At 47.2% G+C, this 23,512-nt stretch overlaps 1 protein-coding gene and 1 long non-coding RNA gene across 5 annotated transcripts in view; one reads left to right on the forward strand and one right to left on the reverse strand.

Annotated features, from left to right (window-relative positions):
• Positions 1-23,512, reverse strand: part of RASGEF1B (RasGEF domain family member 1B) — a 418,493-nt gene that overhangs the window by 37,912 nt on the left and 357,069 nt on the right. The gene's annotated exons all lie outside the window — the stretch shown is intronic.
• On the forward strand, positions 14,573-19,853 carry LOC132016151 (uncharacterized). 2 transcript variants are annotated; one of them, XR_009403894.1, is made up of 4 exons: positions 14,573-15,182; positions 15,276-15,384; positions 15,769-15,963; positions 19,679-19,853. It is a non-coding gene; the product is annotated as an uncharacterized LOC132016151 (long non-coding RNA). The 2 variants fall into 2 exon arrangements; XR_009403893.1 differs by lacking the exon at positions 15,769-15,963 and having other exon boundaries at positions 14,574-15,182.

Here is a 23,512-nt window from a genome sequence, read left to right on the forward strand (position 1 = left end):
TCTTCCTGTTCCTCCTCCTTCCTGGCCTGGAACGGGTCATTTTCAAGTTCAGCTTGCCTGTTCTGGGCTGATTCCTCCCCTCATTTTCTTCATCTGCCCCTCCTTTGACTTCTCTTCCTCTAATTATACTCTCTCCTTTACTCCTGCAAATGGGTCTCCCCGACTCAGTAATTCACTCTGAGCCTCTCTGCAGTGGAAAGGAGAAGCCCTGGCGCCCAGCAGGCTTGGTGGAAGTGGGCCCCGCAGGGAGGCGCAGGGGCTCTGCTTGCCCAGCCTAGTCACTGAGGTGGTACTGGTTGTTTTGTCTTCCAAGCTCAGTTCTCCATCCTGGCTCTGTAACAAACAAGCCACTGAGGTTGTGCAAGCCATGTGCAATACTGAGGTTCCTGGGTCGGTAGCAATTAACTAAAAGGGTGAGAGTAAACCAGGATTTCTTAGTGGAAATATCTGACACAACCTTTTTAACCTCTGGATACACCCACCCACCACCCTGAAAGATTTTGTCCTGTTTCCCTTAAGTGTTTCTCACCAAAGCAAAAATGCTTATTTTAAATTCTCAAAGTATAAAAAGGACACTGTGATAGTATTGATTTAATGTTTTACTAAACCACATTCCCGCTCCCCATTCTGATGGACCGCCATGGCCCCTTCTAGCTCCCTGTGTGAGAGGCGATACACACGGACGGGGACAGCTCCAGAGCTGGGTAGCCTACAATCGGATCCTGTCCTATGGCTTTGCCAGTTATCAAACCTTACAAAATCCCATATTGAGGAACCCTGGGCTCCAGTTTGATCATATGAAAACAGTGGTCATAGTTTACAAAAGTAACTTCTTTGTAGCATGTTAAGAAGATTCTTTAAAGGGACACATGCCTGGCTCAGTCGGCGAAGCACCTACCTTCCGCTCAGGTCATGATCCTGGGGTTGGGACCGAGCCCCACATCAGCTCCCTGTTCAGTGGGGAACCTGTTTCTCCCTCCCCACCCCCTTGTTTGTGCTCTCTCTCCCTGTCCCCGTCTTGCAAATAAATAAATAAAATCTTAAAAAAAAAAAAAAAAAAAAAAGGAAGAGTCATGAAAAGAGTTAATACATGAAGTGGGTTTGGAACAATGTCCCTGAGCGAATCCTTCCCTGACCCCTCTCCACAGGGTCCTTCCCTCCATTCGTTGTTCCTTCCGTAGGACTTGCCACCATTTAACATATTGTATATTTTCTCCCTAGTTAGAGTATAAACTCCAAAACATCAGGTTTGTTGTTGTCATTGTAGTTGTTGATTTTCTGCTGTATTTCGAATGTCTAGAACAGTGTCTAACACAATAAGCACTCAATAAATATATATTAGTTGACTTCATTAATGCCTAGTAAATGGTATTATTTACTCCATAAATAATACTGTGATGATTATGTATCAATCATTCTCTATCATGAAAAGATATATATTTTTTCCATTTTCTACTTCCCATAGTTTCTTTCTGGTCTTTTGACTCCATTGGCTCAATTCTTATCCGGGTAACATTGGTGAGCTCAGTAGTACTGGTCACACTGATGCAAATAAAGCCCCGCGGAACAGGATACTCAGATAATAAAATAACCGCTTGTACGGAGCTTTGGGTACATGGCAGGCCCTGTGCTAAACAGTATTTTTCTCTTCTTTTCCTCTTGGACCTCAAGTGCACAAAATTAGAGCAATCAGCATGACTAATCCATGTCTAACACTCTTAAATCGGCGGGGGGCGGGGCGGGGGGGGGGGCTGGGGAGACAAACCATGAGGACTGTGAACTCTGAGAAACAAAAGAAGGGTTTTGGAGGGGAGGGGTTGGGGGAGGCTTATGGTGGGTATTAAGGAGGTATTAAGAGACTGTGACTCTGAGAAATGAACGGAGGGTTTTGGGGTGCGGGTTGGAAGAGCCTGGTGGTGGGTATTAAGCAGGGCATGGATTACGCGGAGCACTGGGTGTGGTGCATAAACAATGAATCTTGGAACACTGAAAAAAATTAAATTAAAAAAATAAAAATAAATTTAATTATTTTAATATATTTAGTTTATATTAGTAGTCTCTTTCATTTCCCATGTGAAGTCCTAGTTTCCACCAATCCAAAGGCACGTAACTCTTCCGCCATGTAGGCAGTGTGTGTTTCAGTCGCCTCTCATGCCCAGTGATGGTGTGGCTTCATGTGAGTTCCACACGAGTCAATGTATCTAAGTGTTACCGTACAATCCTCTTGTTCTGGTTTTCACTGTGTTCACTGTGTTCACTCCGCACTGAACATGGACCCCAATGGGGGCTCGATCCCAGGACCCTGAGTTCATGACCTGAGCCACAGCAAGAGTTGGAAGCTTGGTTGAATGAGCCTTCCAGGTGCCCTGGTTTATAGATTTTCTTAAAACACTTGAACATTAAATGAAAATTTCACAAAATGTAACTACCTTCCAATATGTAAAACTTGCTCCGTGAAAGATGAATGAGACTCCAGAGCACAAAATAGGACTAAAGAGAGAAAAGAATAAGGAAACAGATCACAGCTTCAGTGTAAGAACTTTAAAGACATCCATGGTGGAACAGCAGCCTTTCTCAGCATTGAATTCCCTCTCTCTGAGTCTTAGAAGGCCTTGTGAAATGGCCAAGTCTCTCTCCAAAACACTGACGTTTTCTCTTTCGTTTACTTTCTCCGTGTCACTCTGGAATATGGAGAGGAACAGTTTAAGCATAAGGCATTTTAGTCCGAGCTTATAAGGGTAAGAAACAAAGGCACTGATCACCCTACTTTTATCAACAATCAATCCAGACCACAATCATGGCCTCCTCACTTTCAAAGCCAAGGAGGACCAACCAAGTATGATGTGCATTGCCTGTCTTGTCTTTTAACCAAAGACTCCTGAGAATTTTATAAAGCAAGAACACAAAGACTGATCAAATGCAATTCTGAGAAAATCACTTAACAGTTCCTAAGCAAGGTATGTTAATATGACCTAAGCAAGCTCTGTTCATATGAAGCAGAGCTATTCTACTCCCATACCCACTGCTTTCACACAGGATGTGGAAATGCTATTGTGGCACGGCTAAGTCAAGACGGAAATATTTTGGAGCTATACGACTCCTTTTTTGGGATCCCCTCTCTTTGGAGACTCTCCTACAGGGCAGCAATGGTTAAGGGGAGATACTGTGCAAGATGTTGGACAGGCCAATTAGATCAGCCCAGCTCCAGACCTTGGAGAAAACCCCTCATCTTCTCCTGGTGGTTCAGTGGGCTTCTCCTGGGCTTTCCTTTCCTCATCACCAGTGCGCCCAGAGTGAAAGGCTTTAGGCTTCTTGGCAGGATTTGGTGCCCTGCCGTCTTCCTGCTTCTATCCTGAATGAAAGAATTCTCTCTGTGGGCCAACCTAGCTCACTGGTGGACCACACTGGAATTTCATAGTAATGGAAACCATGTATGTGTTTGGCATTGACCTGTGTGCCTGCGTTTCCCAGAACCTGAGAGATGAATGACATTAATGTCCTAAGGTAGGACATTAAGATTTAGATATTGAAGATCCCGAGTCCCTGCCCAACTGCGTGAACACCTTCAGAGCCCCGCCACTTAGAAGGAATTTTTGTGATGAAATATGTGCTTGGATCAGTCTTGGAATGATCATCTCAATAGTAATTCACAACATTTATTACTGTTTACAATGTTTTTTTTTTTACATCCGCTATCTCCTTTAGGGAGAAGATTGGGTCGGTGAGGGCCGTTTAATTCCGACAGTGGTCATTACAGAGGCATATATTTCCCTTTCCTGGGATCACTAAAAATATTACAGATTGTTATTCGTCAGACTTGCTGAGAAGATACTCCCGAAGACAAAGGAACTGACTAAAAAAGAGAACTCAGGGAAAGTCTCTTCCACAGACTCACATGATTTCTATCACTGTCACTTTTTATCTCTCAGACCTTAAGTTGCACAAAAGAATGTAATGACCCCATGGGAAATTCCACAGCAGATATAGTGGGTTTTCAAAATCCCCTAGGGAGATGTAAAAAATTAATGGATCTTCATTTATGCTAGATGAGATCTGCTGAAAGGCAAAGTTATTATTTTTCCTTTATCCGCATTACTGTTTCACTCATTCGCCCACTCTTACTTACTAATACAAAGTAATTATTTGTAATATCCTCAGGAGGGATATTGTTGTTGAGAAATAATATAACTTGGCCTGATCATGAGGTTATGAGGTATGAGGTTATCTCATTGTCTTCGTTGGTTATATAATGCACAGTGACTTAGTTTTTTCTGCACAAAGAAATATTTCATAATCTTAAACAAGCATCATTTTGACAAGATGTAATGCTGTTCTGAGTGTAAGTTCAAATTTGTTTACCATGAGTTTGTTTAGATAAGTATTCATCCTATAAACTCTTTATAGCGAATAGTAAATAGAAATATATTTCTCTATTTCTATTTTCTCTTTCTAGACATTTTTGTCAGCTTTCTTGTGAGTAAATTGATCTTACAATGAATTAAGGTAAGGTTTTCTGTTTCAAATTCTTACAGCCTTTAATGTTAAGTCTGATTACTTTGCTAGAAGATCTCCTTAGTTTTGACTAATTACCAGTCTATGTCCTAGAACATTGGGTGGGAAGGGGAAGGGAGAAAATGAATAATAGAATAATAAAATTTTAGGACTGGTAGAAATATTAATGACCATCTCTTTTCATCTTTCTCCACCCCCATGCCACCAACCAAGGCATTTTTGAAAGGAAATTGAATTCTAGAGAGATTAAATGATCTTTCCAAGGCCCTCCAACAAGATAATAGCCAAGTTATGCAAGTCAGAGAGCCTAGGTGATAAGCCCCAAACTTCAAAAACTACATGATTTTATTTCCTAATTATTTCTGCAGGGGTGACATTTATGAAGCTAATTTGACACAGTAGGAGGTACAATTTGTTTTCAAATATTCTCAAGATACCTAATATTTCTTGATGAAATGATAAAGAATTCTAGATGTTGCTAACACTTTTCATTAGAATTCTCTGAATATTGCCAATACCACCTATCTTATTTAATATTCAAGATAGTAAAATAGTAAACTCTTAGTTGCTTTATCATTAAAGTAACCATAATGTAAACTATTTATCAGATGTCATAAAGTATATTCAAGAAATTATGTTGATCTAAAAGTTTCTCTAGTAAGAATTTACTGTTATCATCATGAAAACATATGCCTAATATATTTTCTCTTTCCTCTACTAAAAGAATTGACTTAAATAACACTATATCGTTTTTAAAAAATACTAGAGCATTGTTGTGATTTCCAGATGATTTTGTCAAGTTTAATTTGCTAAAATATCCAAATATTTATATTGACACTTAAACATTATTTCCATTGGAAAACCAGCATTTCTGTACATATGTTTAGATATTGCTATGGAAAACATAATGCTAAATATATTTTCTGCACAAAAACAAATGGAGCGGATCATATAGTTGAACTGTATTTCCCTGGCTAGTTAGAAAGCACAGTCGTCTCTGGGAAGGGGGAAGAGGGGAGAGGATGAGGCAAAGCGGACTCCAAATCTTCGTGTTGGGTTTGATTTCTTTCATAAAGAAACACGTAAAGCAGATATGACAGCATAGCCATTATCATCATTTGTGGGTGTTTTCATTGGAAAGCAATGTTTATTATTAGTCTGAGACACCAGCAGGTGCCCAACTGTTTATACTTTTTTAAAAATTTTATAAATTTCTCCCCCAAAGTCCCCTAAATTTTTATAATTATGGCTGGATATTTTCATATAGCTATACTGCATAACCTTAAAGTTCTGCATTTAAAGCTTACATTTTAAGGCAATCTGTACTGGCGATGTTACTATTTTACCTTGCTCTGCTCCCTGATTAGTCACATTTATAATGTATGACTGTCAACCAGAAGAGTTTTGTCTGGTCTTGCCATACAAAAGTAAAATGTGTGAAAAGTTTGTTAAAGAATGTTATAAATGTCCCAAAGTTTATCAAAATTAGCTTCCTCTTGCTTCTTGATATGGTTGCATATATCTCCTCTCAGACAGGGATGCAAATTATGCGTGTAACCCAAAAGAGCTTTGATTCTTGACTGAGACCTGCTTTCGAGTCAACTCTCCCTCAGACTAACACCACTAGCATATGACTAACGTTTCCAGGACCTGGAATTCACAAGTGATAATTTTAGAATCTACCATTATTCACATAATTGTCTCCAATTAGCTGTCTCTGAAGAGTGGTCAAGAACTAAAGGAAAATGGAGGTTGGACATATGGACAGGTCTCCCTCTTCACGGAATGCTCCATTCACGTCCGGTCTGTTGAGAGAGCCACGGTACATGTTCGGAGACGTGTTCGCGGCGTCAGTGTGTGGGGAAGAACATAGCTGTTGCTTGGAGAGGGGGAGCTTGGGGAGATTGGAAGAAAAGAGGAATTCTTTGGCCCAGACTATTGCTCAAGGCCTTAAAGAGATTATCTCCTAAGAGAGAGCTTGTTAGGAAATAAGCCTGAGAAAGACTAAGGCCTTCTTTATGGAGGTATAAACTTCATACCTCTTACAGCAAGAAGTTTGTAACGGAGGCTCAAAGACGACGCCTAGTCCGCATAGGTCTCCCCAGACAAATAAAACCCTGGTCTTGAGTCGTTCTGTTGTACGGTGTTTTCTTCAGAACCCATAAACTCCTTTTAAAATCCTCTTCCTAAGTTGAAAGTTAAACACCAGATATTACAAAAGGCCGTTGTGAATCCAAACTTTCTAACTTCCAAAATACTAATAGGAAGTTGTATTTTTTTTCCCAAAATAGTTGAACTAGGACATACTGTTTTGAAAATATCTCTAAATAGATGTGATTTGGGTTAGCCCTGCCCCCGCTGGCCCATGAAGGCTCATGGCAGACATAGTCTTGTTTTTTGATTCACAACACAAACAAAATAAAAATGAATGTGAATTTTGATCTGTGTCTTTCCTCTGGTAAGGAAAAACCCCACATACAACGCTGAGACCAGTCCTTGAAAGTGCATCTCAACGGCATAAACTCCAGGAAACTCTCACCTGACAAGTAAGATGTCTATTAGGCCCTAGAAATTTTTACACAAGTTTTTACGGCCTGAGGGAATATTTGAACCTGTTAAACAGGAATTCTTTTGAGGAGAAACAACCAGCATATTGAAATAAGTCATTTGCAAAAAAGGCTAGCAGAACTTGTTGCAAAGCAAATGAGGAAAGAAATGCAAAACAGGACAGCTGGTTGAGAGCGAACTATGAAGGGACACATTGTCTCACCTAGAGATCAAGAGAGTGACCACTATTTCAAAGGGACCCTGGTCTGTGTAGGAACAAATAAAGAAGATCCTATAAAACTAGGCTCTCCACTAAGGAAATTAACGCTCAGATTCTGAGTTTCCTCGACTGTAAAATGAGGAGATTGGACGGCATGATTTCCGAGGTGGTTTTCACCGTCAGATGCTGCTCATATTAAGTTTTTGTTAGTTTTTAGACTCGTTCCATCTGGATAACTCAGCAGCCAGGCAAGAGGCTTGAGGAGTCCCAGAAGGGATAGCCTTGACCTCACCCCACTCACCTTATGACTGTGGGCATATCCTTTCCCGGAGTTCAATGTCTGCGTTATTAGAGTGATTGTGATGTTTGGAAGAGTCCCTGGGCACCTGCTTTCCCTGGTCCCTGAGGCTTGGGCTCCGCTAGAGGCCGTGACTCCCAGTAGGTATATCATGGCATAGTGACACTTCTGCTCTGCGTCTGGGGTAATGAGATCTGAGATTCAGCTTCAGTCATGGAAGGTCTGGGACAATTCACTTGGGACTGTGTTGGTTTTAGCACCAAAAGCCACATGTCGTGGGCAAATCTTCTGCTCCAGGCACACTGGGAGGGTCGACTGCCCTAGCTCCACAGGTATTTACCGGAGAGAGAAACTTCCATGGGCCAGACCCCGGAAAAGGCCTTGGGAACCCAATGAGAACGAAACAGACAAGGTTCCCACTGTCACGGGACGTCCCTCCGGGTGGGCAAGATGGACTTAACACAAGGAAATAGACAAACAACCAATCATCACAGACGGTGGTCACTGTTGGGACGGAGAACAGCTGGGGTGCCCTTCTCAGAGGGCATCGAGAAAGGCTTCTCTGGAAGCAACCCTATAAGACAAGGAGTCAGTCATGAACATTGCTGGTGTGGCTTAGTTCTCGGTCGTTTCCTAGAATGACGAGGTCCTTCGAGGAACCCTTTGGATCATAGTAGCACTCCCTAAAATCACCTTTATTATCCATTTATGTAGTTACTACTTTAAATTTGGGATAAACGTTTTAATAGAGTAATTAGAATAAAAAGTACACGTGAACAAGACCTTATCTATCACGTCAAAGGCCACAGCGATACTTGGTGTACAGTGGGTGTATGATATCGATTGAATAATGAGAATATTGCTACCTCTTAATCTACTGTGTAGTTCCCCAAACTCACGCTAAAATATTCCCCTTTGCTCAACCAGCCTGTCCATGCAGCTGACGGAGTTGCCGATCCTATGGGCTGTGGAACACCGGTCAGTCTCAGGCTAGGACTCTTCTGAACCAGTGTGCGCCTGCTCCGAGAGAGAGTTTTGAAGTACTTCCCTTTGCTCCGTGCCCATGTTTTAGCTCAGGAGATGTTAGGTACTCAGCCACCTGAGTCGAGGACAGCTATGGCTCTTAATTTTAAGTCCTCCGCTTCAGGTCGACCTGTCTCTATCAGTGGGTTGCGGTGTTATTAATGAAAAGGCAGAGGTCTAATAAACGCACAGTCTTAATACACGCATCCTAATGACGAAAATACTGACCACAAACACAAGTCTGTGCACACTAGCTGAGTTTTCCTGCAGCGGGTGTAGGTATGCAAAGCCATGATCCCTGACGCCAAGTCCATACTTAGTGACTGTAGGGTCCAGCACTGGCAATCACTTTGAGTATTAGGTGATTTTCCATCATTCGTAGCCATTCAAGTCTAGTTTTTAAAAAGCTGGGGATGGGTGACTGACGTTTACTCAACATTTAGTATCCATCACGGATGTGCTAAGTGCTTTCTCTATACATCTATTGAAGCAGCCTAACGGTCCCATAGAGAGGAGTCCGTTTCTAGAAGAGGAACTGAAACTGACGGAAGGTTTTTAAAAAAAGCTGCCTGAGAACAAACATCTAATAAATGACAGATCCAGGATTTAGACCGAGGTCGGCCCAGCTCTGGTCTCTGTATGGCAAGGAGGACCCAGTCCGTGAAGCGGACACAGGGACATCGGACGGATTTGCCTTGTGATGATGACTTGCGATGGAGGAAGTCCACGGCGCGTGCTTTCCGTGACCACCGTGTGGCTGCAGCGCCGTCCGAGGCGGGGCGGGGCCGCCTGGCCATCGAGGTCTGCCGCAGTGGAAACAGGAAGGACTTGGTTTGGATTCTGGCTCCGTGTGAGCCGAAGCTGTTTACTTACTACAAGCTTCAGTTTTCTCATTTGTAAAATTAAAATACTAATAATGCTTGTTTTAAAAAGGAACTAATACCTGGCATATAAAGTCATTAGTTCAGTACCTGGCACATAAAACTCAGTAAATGGTTGTTAATTAAATATAATCATCATTACTATGCAGCGGCCTCTCTCCTCTCTAATACCTCAGCCTCTTCCAGACTCCTCAGAAAAGTGGGGCCGGATTTGCTTATCTCTACGTGTGGCTTTCATTTTCTGTTGTTGAAAAACCACTTGAAAGTTGCTGATAGCACACACACTTCAGCACGTGTCTCCTTACATTCTTGTACCTAGATAATGATATATCTAACACCTAGGAAAAATCAACCGTATTAATTAATATCATCTGATTTCTAGTATATATTTAAATATTAAGCTTCCTAAATTGTCCAAAAAATTATTCCCAGAGATTTCTTTTTGAACAAGGATATAATCAAGGTGTTCTACTGGGTTGTTGTTTCTTTGTTTTCTATTAATCTATATCCCTCACTCCCAGCCCACTCTGCTTTTCTTGACATTGGCTTTTTGGAAGACACCAGGTCCTCCATCTCAGAGAAAGGGCCGCAGTCTGGAGATGTCCGGTGTTTTTCCTGGAGGTACCATCTCACCTGTTCTTCTATCTTCCAACTTATCTTGACATTGGAATGCTGGCTTAGGGCTTTATTGCTTTTGAAGCTAAACATGGTGCCAAAAATGCCTCAAAGTCGAAGCTAGGCAGTCCATATTACATCACATCAAAGTTTCCATGACCTCTTCCTCTTCAAAATACCTCGTGGTTTTGTAGGCATGTCCGGGGTATGGCTACACCAGTGGTTTTCCACTCTAGCTTCCTTTAGAGTCATCTGGGGAATTTTAAAAAATATTTGTTCCCAACTTGCATCCTTAGAGTTTCTTGTCGCGGGCCCCTGCGCTGAATGATTAGGAAGCTTCCCCACATGAGTCTCACTGGAACCAGGGTGGAGGGGCTGGTTTAGAATTCCGGCTCCGAGAAAGCGGGGGGCACGGCCGTCTTGCCTCCTAATCCCCACGCTCCGTGTCCAGTGGAATGTCAGGCCCTCACAGCTGCGCAGGAACACAGGGGACATCCGTCAGCTCATTAGTATTCATCCCGCTCTCCGACTCCAGCTTCGCCCGTTCTTCTAACTAGTGCGTTAGGAAGTCAGAAGGTCGACTCGATAGCCTGGGCAGCCACATCAGAACAAGCCACTACTTTTCAAATTTCTGAAAACAACATATCAACAGGTGAAGAATCATTTTCACACACCCAAGAGAGGAAGAAGGGTCAGTCATCTAGCTCCACTGTTAACTGATTCTGCGGCAGACGATTCCGCTGTTTTTCTTTTTACCTTATCAGTTCTTCCAGTTTTCCTTGGGGGGACTGGCGGAGCGATTCTAAAATTCCTTATGGAGGAGAGATCGGGCCTTTGTCCTGGTGGTAACGAGCAAATCTCAACCGTGTGCAGGGGTGCGGCGGAGAGAGGAGGGCGCCGGGCGGCGCCCTACGTCTCTGCATTCGAATTCAGCTTTGGCCAGATCTTAGACACGGAATACAAAGATGCACGACTTGTTAGGTTTGCCAAAATTAACCACCTGTAACGTCCAATGCGAGGGAGATAAGAACGGTCCTTTTCTCCAGGAAGAAAAGCCTGTCCCACAGCAAACTAGGAAACGGTAAATACACGCGTATTTACTGTCCCGGAACTAACTGAACATCAGCCCCCACCGAGAGAATCCCAGCAAAGGACTGAACACACGGGTTTGTTTCTGAAAAGGCTTTTACCCCAAGGAAAAATGATCAGTCTGACTCATATTAACAGAAACGTAAATTAAAGCTCCGCCAAGATATCTTTTTCTTTAGCTCATCAGGTTAATAAAAATCCACTGTTGTGGAAGGTTACAAATGCATGGATCTTGGAACCCATCAACAGTGGAGAAGGAAAATCATCCTAAAGATACAGTCCACTCGCTACACGAAGTAACACATGAACAAAGCTATTCGTTTCGTCAAGTAAAAGATCAGAAGTAACCAAGCGTCCGTCATTAGAGAACTGGGTGAGTGCTGACACAGTCACAGCGTCAGTTTGCAAGCATAATAGAGAATAATCAGGAAACTGTGCACGGATACGTAATGCACACGTGCTACATAGTGAGAGGAGGTACGGTTGTTGTATAGTGTGTGTTATAATGTATATAAAAGGATAAAACAAGAGAGCATATATATCTGTATTGTATTTCTCACGTGAGAATAATCCGTGGGCAGATAAACAAGGAATCGGTCGGTGGTCAGCGATTCGGGGCGGAGATGGGAACGGGTCGGTGGGCACAGCAAGAGGGACAGGCAGGAAGGAAACTCCTCACACGACAGGCACCTTGTCACACTCGATTGCGTTTAAAACTGTGTGAGCGCAGGACATATTCACGAACCCGACTATTCCTTTGAAGGTCCTAGAAAATGTAGTTTAAAAACAACAGAAAACAACCCAAATAATCTTAAAGCTCTTATTCAAATTGTGCAGTTTCAGAGTAAACCCTGCTGTGTGTCACTTCACTGAAAACGAAACTGAAAGTCCATTAACTTCTCGTACACCCAAACCTACACCATGGATTTATAAGAACACTGATAATTTCCAATTTTGATTTGCGTTGCTCTACAGAAGGTCAACGCTTCAGGATACGTTAAAACACGCACTGCTTGAAGTCCAGACAGACCGGGGCTGAGAGACATCCGTCCCAAGGCTGGTGCTTGCATGAGGATGAAGTAATGATGTCAACGTAAAATGAATCTCTTCTCTCACGGGGCCCTTCGTGGAATGCGCGAGAGGTGGGGCTCCCTCCTACAACGGAGGGGGATTCCATCCAGGGCAAGGGGATTCTGTGTTCACAGACAACAAGATGAAAGGAAATTGGGGTTTATTCAATAGGTCCTTCCATCTGTGACTTTCAGTTCTCAGTTGTCTGTGCTTGTTTTTGTGTGTGTGTCTGTGTGTCTGCGTGTATCTGTGTGTGTGTATCTGTGTGTGTGTGTCTGTGTGTGTGTTCTATTACAAAAACCTGTGGGACTGTTGCTGTGTCGCTAGCGTTTTGCCCCATGCATGCATACAGCGTGTGGGGCAGAAAAGCCTGACAGGCCCCAGTAAAATATGCCTGGGCTCTAGGGTCTCCGTGATGCTGCCAAGTCACACATCCTGCTCTGTCTTAGCTCAGTGTCCTTATCTGGAAATACAGTGAGAGCCTAACAGGAAGACCTCGCCATTCTGATACGGGGACGAAGAGACACGGTGGAGAGGAAAGACTTGGGAAAGGGTCTGTTGAAAATAGTGCTATTGTGACCGCGGTTCTGACACAGATACAGACAGGGCAGAGGAAGGTGAACCTGATTCCAAAACACGCATCGTGGAGAATTCGTCTCACTGTTACAGATGAGCATGAAGAAAGCCAGAAAGGTTGAATAACTTGCTCCAAGGCAAGTAGCCCGTTGGGAGCAGAAGTGGAGACAAATCCCCACACAGGTATTATGACTGAATGTGTCGCTCTTCTAAGTCTCTGCTATGATTTCACCTTGAGCCTTGAGAATATGTGGAGAATGGGAAGCAGCAAAGGGCCACTTGACGACCCTGGTCACAGGAAGGCTGGAGGAACAATGGAAAAAACGATCAGAAAAGGCACAGAAGGACAGCAGACAAGACGTAAGATGGCAGACAAGACGCAGTTAAGGACTACGGGCCAATAAGGTGCAGGACGTGATGAAATCTGGGACAGAGGGCCTCTAGGTCAGGCCCTTGACCATCTGCCTCATTCCACAGTTACTGGTGAGGACCACAGAGGGTGTGGGCCCAACAGGGTAGTAGATATTTAAAAATATATATTTATAATGTGTGCTCAAAATTTTAAAATAACTGATCTTTGCTAAATATTTCCTTTCTGAACCTTTGGGGTAAAAGATTAGTAGAAATCTCCAGATGGACTCATGTTGGGTATTTTCTGCTTGAGAGTGAAAAACCTGGGGCCACGTCTTCGAGGGGAACACCGTTAGGATCCGGGTTAAAGCCTCTCCTTGGGCTCAGGTCATGATCTCAGGGTCCTGGGATCGAGCCCCACATCGGGTTCTCTGCTCAGCAGGGAGCCTGCTTCCTCCTCTCTCTCTGCCTGCCTCTCTGCCTACTTGTGATCTGTATGTCAAGTAAATAAATAAAATCTTAAGTAAAAAAACAAACAAAAACAAGAAGGACCAGAACAGAGGCTTTGGATCCGTGAATAAATACTATCACATAGGACTCTTTGAATGAAACTAGCCTGGGGTATTCTCCCCCCCCCCCCCCCCCCCGTGCTAAGTAAATTTCCGAGTGGTGATAATATCTAATACATACACAGAGCTTTCTAAGTACCGTGCACTCTTCTGAGAGGTCATGCATTCATTTAATGCTCATAACCGTGTGAGGGGAGAGTTCTATTACATCTCCACTTTCCAGATGAGGAAACTGAGACACAGGGAGGTCAGGTAACGTGTCCAAGATCAAACAGCCGGAAAAGCCACCACTGAGCTGGGACTTAAACCCAGGCCGTCCGGCTCGCAGGACTTAATGTGGCCTATTACATGGTGCTTTACATACTCTGTCTCCTAGAACGTCATTAAAATAGCAATCTTGCTGCCTACACTAAAACCTTGGATTTCTGGGGTTGGACAGATAAGAACTCATTTATTCATTAAGTAAGTCATTCCAATATTCATTCAATGTGTCTTATAATCTTACTGTATATCAGGCTCAGCGGTCGCAAAAATAGATGTGGTTTCTGCTATCTGCCAACTGAGCGTCTAGGGGAGAGAAATACTTATCAAATAATGACACAAAAAATGTAAAATTACAAAATTTCATAAGAAGCATGAAGGAAATATATGAGATGTTCTAAGATTATATAAACATTTAAATTGGCATCTGTCCTGGTCCCAGACAGGCCCTGAGGGACTTTGGCCTTTGAGCTGGGATTATAAACAAGAGACCTGGAATTGTTTAACATTTCTAAACCCTAATCCTCACCTATAACACAGGGGCAATGGTTCAGGACATTATCCCAGCACTTAGTAACTACTCAATTAGTGATAGTGATAGCCTTGTTACTTTTAATTTTCCCATTACTCTCTGACCCGTATCCACTTAGAGATGAGGATATAGGAAACAGGAAGATTTAGAATAATATATTTAGCAATCATGAACACGGAAAGGAGTGGGAAGAAAGAGAAAATGACTTGAAAATGCTACGGATTTTAACTGTTGACAAGGAGAGCGCTTCGGTACAATGAGCAGTACCTGGGAGGGAACCAAATGGGAACTAGACGCGGACAGGAAACCCGATGCTTCGCTCATGTTTTTTCTGATGCCTCAGGATTCTGTCATGACGTTGCTTCTGTCCGGCTGGTAGCACATTCTCTGTGGCTTTAAGTACTTCTTCAGCCCGAGTCCCTGGATGGACGGACTGACGTGCACGCTCTTCCCCAGACCTTACTGCTGCAGCATGCGGGAGGAAGGGCTGGACTGACCTCGCCGGGGTGGGTGTGGACAATGCAGGTGAGGTGGGGTGGAGAAGCTCCACTCTCCCGAGCCATTATGAGGGCCACAGAGAGCCTCTGGCCCCATGACTCTGCTTCAGCTTCGCAAGGAAAAGCAGGGACGCTGTGAGGTAAGTTGACGGAAACCCACGGACTCCTTCCTGCCATGCGAGGTGTCCCTGGAAGACCCCCGGGGGATGATTCAGTGATCCCACATTTTTCAGACGAGAATCTGCCTCTGCCCCCTTGAGGAGAGCATGCCAAAGGGTCAGGGACACGGGAAACGGCCGGGAGCCCCACGCACGACGGCTGGAGGAGTGTCCCGGGCAGTCGGTGAGTCCACGGCCAGACCAGCAGGGAGGCCGCGTGCTCGTGGGGGGCTGTGCCGACGCGGCAGGAGCGCACTCTTACCCCGAATCCCAACCCCGCACCACTTCATCTGGGGCAGGGTCAGGAGCTGGCCAGGAAGGGGGGTGGGGAGTGGGGTCCAGGGGGATCGACCAGGGCCACCTCCCTGGCCAAGGGACGTCTAGACTGTCACTGCCTCGACGTTCAAGCCACTGGTTTGGTTCCCCTGAGGCTAGTCCCCATGGCAGGTGTATTTCAGGAGTTCAGGTGACTCAGGTGCTCGGGGGAAAGTCCCCGGCCTCAATTCCTGCACTCCTGGGCACCTTTAGGCCTGGACTTTCCATCAGTACAATATTTGCTTTTCCTTAGGGAGTCTAGAAGCAACTCACACATGGTGCTGACTTCCTCTCTCCTCCTGCTTCTGGGAGAGCTTCTAAAACAGTGGAGGGGCTGTGAAATAGGAGGCGTGGGACACTGAGCGAGGCAGCCCCAGGAGCCGCCGCGACTCCGAACGGCATCGCCACGCAGCGGTGTTTTTCTCATCATCAGGGACAAGCACTGGAGGTATCTCATGTTTCCAGGGTGATTCTGGGGGTCCTGACCTTTCATTTCAAAGGCAAGTTTTGTAGCTACACGTGGGCTTTTCCCCGTGTATCTGAGAACTGACGGATGCCAACAGTGCCTGCCCCCCCCCCCCCCAGCGCACACATGTACATGCAGGACCGGGGGGTGTCAAGACCAGTGAAGAAACAGACAGGAAAAGAGCTGTACAGGCATAAGGAGGCAATAAATAGAATCACCGCGGCAAATCCAGAACTAAGAGAAGCTTTCCAAGGCAGGATCGCCCACAAGTCTTTCTCCAGAAGCTCCAGTCCGCAGCCCCCTCTGTCGCACTGGCAAGCCCCCGGCGGGCTCCGTCAGGGCCGCACGGGCGGAATTCTACCGAGCTCAGATTCTCGATCTTAAAACGGCGCAGCAAAGAGGACGCCTTTTCCTCTCTCTGGTGTAAAGAATGTGTTTCAAAATAAACGGCCCGTGTCCATTCAGCCGTTGGGTCATTCACCACAGTGAGTGCAGAGCCGGTGGTCAGTAGCTGTTGGGTGAAACCGGTCAAGTCTGGAAAACCATGGGTGTCTCCCGACGCCCGGGGAACGCACTCCCGCCGCTCGGGAAAGAACCTGAGTTATTTGTCGTGGGTCACACACACAAGGCCCCAGTCTGCCGGCTCTCGCCGAAGCCCCCAGAAACAGACAAGGACGTCTGGTTTCCTGATTGACCTGTGACTGCTGTATCTGGGGTTTAGCTCTAGGAACGGAGGGGAAATGAGATGTCTTTAAACAATTTATCCATCGAAAGAGGACCCTTCCCCAGCCTGTTTGCTGCCACCTTCTTTTTTCCCCTCTGCTCCCTTCTCTTCAAACGCTACCTGACAGACTGCCGCCGTCACCCTGTGAATGTAAGTAATTGCCTTGTTGACAGCCCCGTTCTCCGTGACATCTGCCGGCACTCCCTGACACGCGAATAAGCATTAAGATATTAACAGTCTGGCGCAGGTTTGAGGGCTGGAATGGTAATGCTTGGCAGGCCTGCTGCACAAAGCCACACGCAGAGAGACCCCCACTCACTCGGCTCTGTCGTCCTTCTGGTTCGAACACGCGGCGGGGCCCCGCGTAAATGCCGATCATTCGCTCGACTGCCCTGGCATTTTGGTGTCTCCTTCGACAGGCCAGATCGTACATTAAAAGAAAAGAAAAAGAAAAACAAGAAAATGCCTGCTTGTGAGACCCTGCAAGGGAGAAGCGGACGGTTCAGGAAAAAGGCAGGTCTTTGCTCACTGGGATGAGGTAATATTCTAAGGGGATTGTCTTAACAGAAAAAGCAAAGTCAAGCTCCCCGAACTAACTAACACACAGGACAGTCTGCACAGAGCTTTCTTCTGATATTTTCAAATTCTTCCCAAACACTAGCTAGCAGGTGACACCTTTGTGCCATGGACTTTTGTCAGATCCTCCTGCCGAAAATTATGAGGCCAGAACACCACAGTAGGCTCTGTTGCCGGAATCTGCTCCCTGAGAAATGGCAAAGCTATTAACATGCTGGAGTCTTAAGCTGTGAAGTGAGTCAGAGAGCTGTCTCTGTTCTATTCTGGGCAGGGCTTGTTTTGGATCAAAACCCAGCAATCCACACAGGTAATGCTAAAATTAACATCAAAATAGAAGGGGCAGAACTGCGAAGGTGACACTTGTTCCCGAGGGGAAAATGACTCACTATGGCTGCACTTGGGAAACAAAAGAGGAGTTAAAATAGGTTTTACTGAAGTTCACGGTAGTCTGATGAGGGGGTCAGTTCAAGCATTTTGGGGCTCAAGACCTTGACATCTTCTGGGGGCAAAGAGCCCAGATTTTCCTCACTGCCCCCAGCTGGCCCCTGTCAGGACCCGGCGATGTCACAGAAACAGCAGACGGTTACATACTGATTCCTTCTGCAGACGCCTTCATTTCCCTGTTGTTTGATGCGAGCCTGGGTCATTATCTCTGCTTTGCAAGAGAGGAACGAAAAGAGGCCCCAGAAGGATAGGGCCTTGCCCCAAATCGCAGGTAGTAAATGGCGGAGGCCCAGAGTGACCCTGGGTCCTGTCTTCTGGGCTGGAGTACTTCCAAGGCATTGGCTCCCAGCCCTGGGGGCTTGGTCAAAATTCCCAGAGAAAGGAGAGTCCGCCTGGAAGGACTGTGACTGCCTTTCTAGAACCCAAAGAGCCGTCTGTGGCCACGAGAAGCTGATTGACTGGGATTGAAAGGAACCAGAAGAATCAACTCCAGTCCACAAAGGGGGTTGCTCAGGTGGGAAGGGTGGTTCCCGTCAGACTGACCTCATTTCTTCCTGAGCACAGCGGGGAGAGCCTCCGTGGTGGCTTGGGTGTGTCTGCTTGGGCAGGGGAGTTCGAGTTCTCAAACCAAATCCCGGGCCACCCCCAGTTTCCCACTCCAGACCTTGGATATGAAGGGCGTGGGTGTCAGCGGGACCTGAATTCGAGTTCTGCCCCCCATAAGCTGGCTCAGTTTGGCCAACTGAATCTCAGTTTTTTCATTTATAAGACAGTGAAGACAACCCTATCTTCCTTCTAGGCTTGCTGTGAGAGCTAACGGAGCTAAGCCGGTCAGATGTTTAGTACAGTAACGCCCAAAAATAAATGTTAATATGTTGTTATTATTAATCAATATGGGGACTCATGGGAGCCTCCTATGTCTCTGATTCCCGACTTGCCATCCCCCTGTGGACGTCCTGCCATGAAAGTGCTGTTACAGCTGATAATGGGGCTCCCCCAAGGCTCCCGCCTCTGTGCGTGTCCGCCTCACTCTTGTTTCTGGACGGCTCCCGCTTACTTTAGATGCACGCCCCAAGCCAGGGCACCTGCCTGTCTCCATGATAGTGTGGTCATTGAGAGCACAGTCTGTGCTCTGGACATTACTGACCTGCTCAGTCCTACAGGTTAGGGGCTACATTTCGCTTTTAAAGGTTGGGCAGACGGAGCTCAGAGAGGTTAAGTAACCTACCCAGAGCTTCACAGCTGTTAGGTCTCGGGCCGAACTTCGCTGCTGGGGGGTTCTGGTACCAGTGCCCGCTCTACAGCTGAACCACCTCACCCTTCCCGAGACGAAGCTGCAAACCAGGGAACTTGGATTCTTTTGTCCACCTTGGTCTCCCATGGACACCGCTGGGGGTTCCCGCCCTGCTCCTGCTCCTGCACCTCCCGGCAATGTTTCAGGCCCTGTCCGGGCTTCCGTCCATTCTGACCACCCCCGTTCGGGACCGCGTTCCTGTTCCCTGGATGTCAGATGTTTTCTGGATGTCCCTTCTCCGTTTCAAGTCCTTTTCTAACTCACTCCGCCAACACACAACGCACAGTGCCGCCTGCTCAACCCCCCCGGAGCCTGGCTCTCACGTCAGCTTCCCGGCAGAAGGTACTCAGTGACGACCCCCATTCTGCAGAAGAACACGATACTAGTCAGCCGGACAATCGAGGTCTGCCTCCTCCATAAATGTGCAGTTTAGCTTTTTGGTTCTCATTATATCGCTTTACATACTCAGCAAAAGGCACAATGCACGGGGCCAGAAATCTGTGCCTCTTGTCTGTTGCTGCCTCCCTGGTACCTAGACTAGTTGCTTGTTTACACTACGTGCTCACTAAATATTTGCGGGTTGAGTGAATGAATGATTGAATGAATGAAAACAATTTTCCCTCTAAAATGACGACACTTTCCACCGTGTTTTACCGCAGAGCTCCCGGCCGTTTAAAGACAGCAAGTCTGCTCTCCTTCTTCAAGGCAGCTGCCATCGTTTTTAAGGATGAAGAAAAGCCAACACAGGACTCGTAAATATTTGATATATTGTAGAAAATAATGTTTACCAAAGTCATGCTTTGGTGCTTATTAAACACGATGCAATGTAATCGTGTCATGCAAGGGTGATTACGGGAGCTCTAGAAATAGTCATTATTAGTCACGACAGGCGATGTGACCTGGTACGGGAACAGCAGTTTAAAATCAAGTGACAAAGGTCATCCTGATTTTGCTCCCATAAGCGTTGCGGAGACAAGACATAAGGGCTTCTGCTGCTCCTGCCGAGTGGGGGCCTGGAGCTCACACGCGTGTGCTGCCTTCCTTCCTGCCTTCCTCCGGCCTCCAGGCCTCCCCTGCCCCGCACAGGTTCACACCCTCCTTCTCCTTCTGAGGCTCAACTAGACGCCATTCCCTCTCCCTTCTCTAGGCCTCCCCCAGGACGAAATCTCTTATCACTGCCCCGCGGCAGCTTCTCTTGGGGTCAGCCACGTCACGATTCTGACTTCAGTCCCACGGCTCGGGCGGTGGCTGTCCCGACCAGGCCTGTGAGAAAGGCTGGTCCCCCGCTTCCGAGTGATCCTCTAACCGCGCTCCGCCGACTGTCCCCTGTTGTACCGCGCTCACCGGTGCTCAGCGCGTCGTCGTGGGCTGAGGGAGCGGCCGTGGGTTGGAGGAGCCGGTGTCTGAGGCGCGTTGCGAGGCCGGGACAGGCCGCACCCGCGGGCAGAGGGCGCGGGGCAGGGGCAGCCGCGTCACGGGGCTGCGGACAGACGGCAGCGCGTGTGAGCAGTGACGGGGCCCTGCGACTTCCGTGGGGGCCACAGCGCCGGCTGCCCTCAGACACCAGCTCTGTCGCATCTGCATGAACGGGGGGCGCCAAGCGGTGTCCCCTGTTCCTACGTTTTGTGGCTGACGACGACAAAAGCTGACACGGGGTGGTGGTGGTTCCCTGTGAGGGCCACAGGCCTGTTTCGGACATGTTCCTGCCTTCCGTGATGAAACTGTTGCACGGACACTGCACGTTAGCTAGGATACGTCTGCATTATTGTGTGTCTGTGTCTGATACATCTGTGTTACTATGTATGAAACTGTTCATCGGACTCTGCACGTTAGCTAGGATATGTCTGTGTTACAATGTGTCTCTGTCTGAAACTGTTGCACGGACACTGCACGTTAGCTAGGATATGTCTGTTACAAAGTGTCTGTGTCTGAAACTGTTGCACGGACACTGCACGTTAGCTAGGATACGTCTGTGTTACAAAGTGTGTCTGAAACTGTTGCACGGACACTGCACCGTTAGCTAGGATACGTCTGTGTTACAATGTGTCTGTGTCTGAAACTGTTGCACGGACACTGCACGTTAGCTAGGATACGTCTGCGCGTTACTGTGCGTCTGTGTCTGAAACGTCTCCGGGCCGCCCCACATCGCTGCTCACTGTCGCGGGACTTGGCTGTGGTCCTGTCACTGGCATCAGGCTTGGTCATGTGACCTGCTCAGACCTGCGGACTTTAAGTAGAAGTGACATGTGCCGTGACCGAACAGAGCCTTCGGGGCCACTGTGCCCTTTTGCCTCTGCCCCGCGGCCGACCCATCTCCGTGGGGTCGTGTCCTTCCTGCCGAACCCTGCGCGGAAGCGGCTGCCCCAGCCGGGACCCACACATGGGAAACGAGCCTCCGCTGGCGCAGGCCCCCGGGGTCTGGGACCCGTCGCTGGGACTGCCATGGCGAGGTCGAGACTCACCCGTGGAAGGGCGGCCCGGCCAAGGAAAGCGGTCGGAGCCGCCAGAACCCGGGAGGGCTCCACGGTGACGGCGCGGCCGAAGCGCTCCCATGGATGCGATTTCCTAACCGGCGCTCGCACACCTTCCATTTAAAGCCTCTTCCTTGGACTCTCCAAGGTAGTTTGCTGTGGACAGTCATGGGGCTGAGAGCCGGAAGGGTGTGCGTCCCGGTCCTGACTTGCTTCTTCTGGGGCTCCGTGTCCTCCTAGATAACTGTCAAGGATGCGGCAGAAGAAATTTCGAGGCCGCGGCCAGGCCGCCGCCGGGTCCCGCATCCACTGCGTGGCCGAGGTCGGCTCTACCGCTACCGCGCAGGCGTCCAGGCCCTCAGCCTCTCCGTCCTTCCCCCCACAGGACTGACCTTAGCTTTGGCCATGGTCAGGTGTCAAGGCGATGGAGTTTGCGTGGGCTCCTGGAGCACGGCACTGTGTTTTGTTTTCCTTCTCATATGAAGTCACTAAACTCTCAGCCAGAGAAAAAAGTGATTTCCCAGAAAACAAAAACTCTTTGGCTCACCAAGGTTGTGCTTAAAAAGAGCAAGGTACGATCAGAGAAGAACATGAGGCTGCCAAGGTGGGCAAAGGTCTGGCCCCAAAATGACAACTTTGGGTTCTAGCCTTCTTCCCGCATTATCAGCCCAGTGATCTTGGGACACCACTCATTACTCTGGGCTCCAACTTCCCTACGTGTAACAGTAAAGGATCTCCAAATCCCTGTCCCGTGCTAATGTTTTGTCACTATAATTCCATCAAAATTAATTGACAAATGTTTCTTTTTCTTTTTTTTTTTTTCTTGCAAGTTTCAGGTGGCAGTTCTCTTAATTTGTAGAATTGGGGAAATACATTAATGGAGAGAAATGTTTACAGGGAAAGCCCAGCCCACACAAATTTTCTGAGTTGCTAATAAATTTTTGATCTTAAAGGAGAACTAAAAGAAAGAACTCGATTTATAACCATTTAACACAAACAAGCACTAGTTTGTTTGCCAGAAGAACAGGCGGCCTAGAATCTTTTGCTGCCCACTCGCAGGAGATTTTCTGCTCCAACTTAGGGAAGCTGAGGGCCGCCATATTCCTCCTAGCGCTGTTGAAAGGTATCCAGATCCTCAAAGTCTCCGCCAGAGGTCTGTCAAGTCGGGTGTGGGCCCCAAAGCTGCCCAGGCCCTGACTGGTTTCCAGCACCAGGTCCTCCTCCCATCACTTGGGACGGCAGGTGCTTGCTGTCCCCGTGCCCCTGGCCTTGGCAGGGCCGCAGTCTGCTTGCCACACCCCGCTCTCCTTAGATCCCGCCACCATACCCTATTCTTGGCTGTGGGCAGAGACAACGCTGACACTGGATGTGGTAATTACACAGTCTAAGATCATGCGCTCCACGAGAAGTCCCTGAAAGCCCCTCCTTAAAAATGTGCTGTCCTCCTCCCAGAGATTCTGTATTTACTGAAACATGCACGAGTCCTCCCTCAGCCTCAGAAAGCCATTCTGGAAGAGAGGGCATGAGGACGCCCTGCTGAGATGCCCCTCGGAGAGAACCTGAGGTGGAGCGTTGCCTTCAGCTGCCATATTTTGGATCTCCTGAGCATTCACTGAGAGGCCACACTTCCCCTAAGGCTGCTCCAGACAAACACTGGGGAATTAGAACTGGGCCATTCCTGGCTCAAGGGGGGATTCCTCCTATGGGCACTTTTGGCTTGGGGACTTTCCAGCAGGATGGTCAAAACTTTCTCAGAATTCTGCCGTGGTCTGAAACTCTTCCTACTCAACCCTTCCTTCCCTCTTCCCTTTCCTGGATCTCAGACCTGCACTATACGCCAGAGGCGCCCCCTGCCTGCTCCTTCCCTCCCCCACTTTAACCCTTATCCTTCCCAGGCACTTTCCTCACTAAACCTCCCGCACAATGCCTTCCTTTTGACACCTGCTTCTAAGAGAAGCAGGACATGACGCTTTCAAAGTTAGCACGTCTGGCCCATTGTATCAGGGCTCTCCAGAGAACAGA

The sequence above is a fragment of the Mustela nigripes genome, chromosome 1 (assembly GCF_022355385.1).
Source record: "Mustela nigripes isolate SB6536 chromosome 1, MUSNIG.SB6536, whole genome shotgun sequence".
NCBI lineage: Eukaryota > Metazoa > Chordata > Mammalia > Carnivora > Mustelidae > Mustela > Mustela nigripes.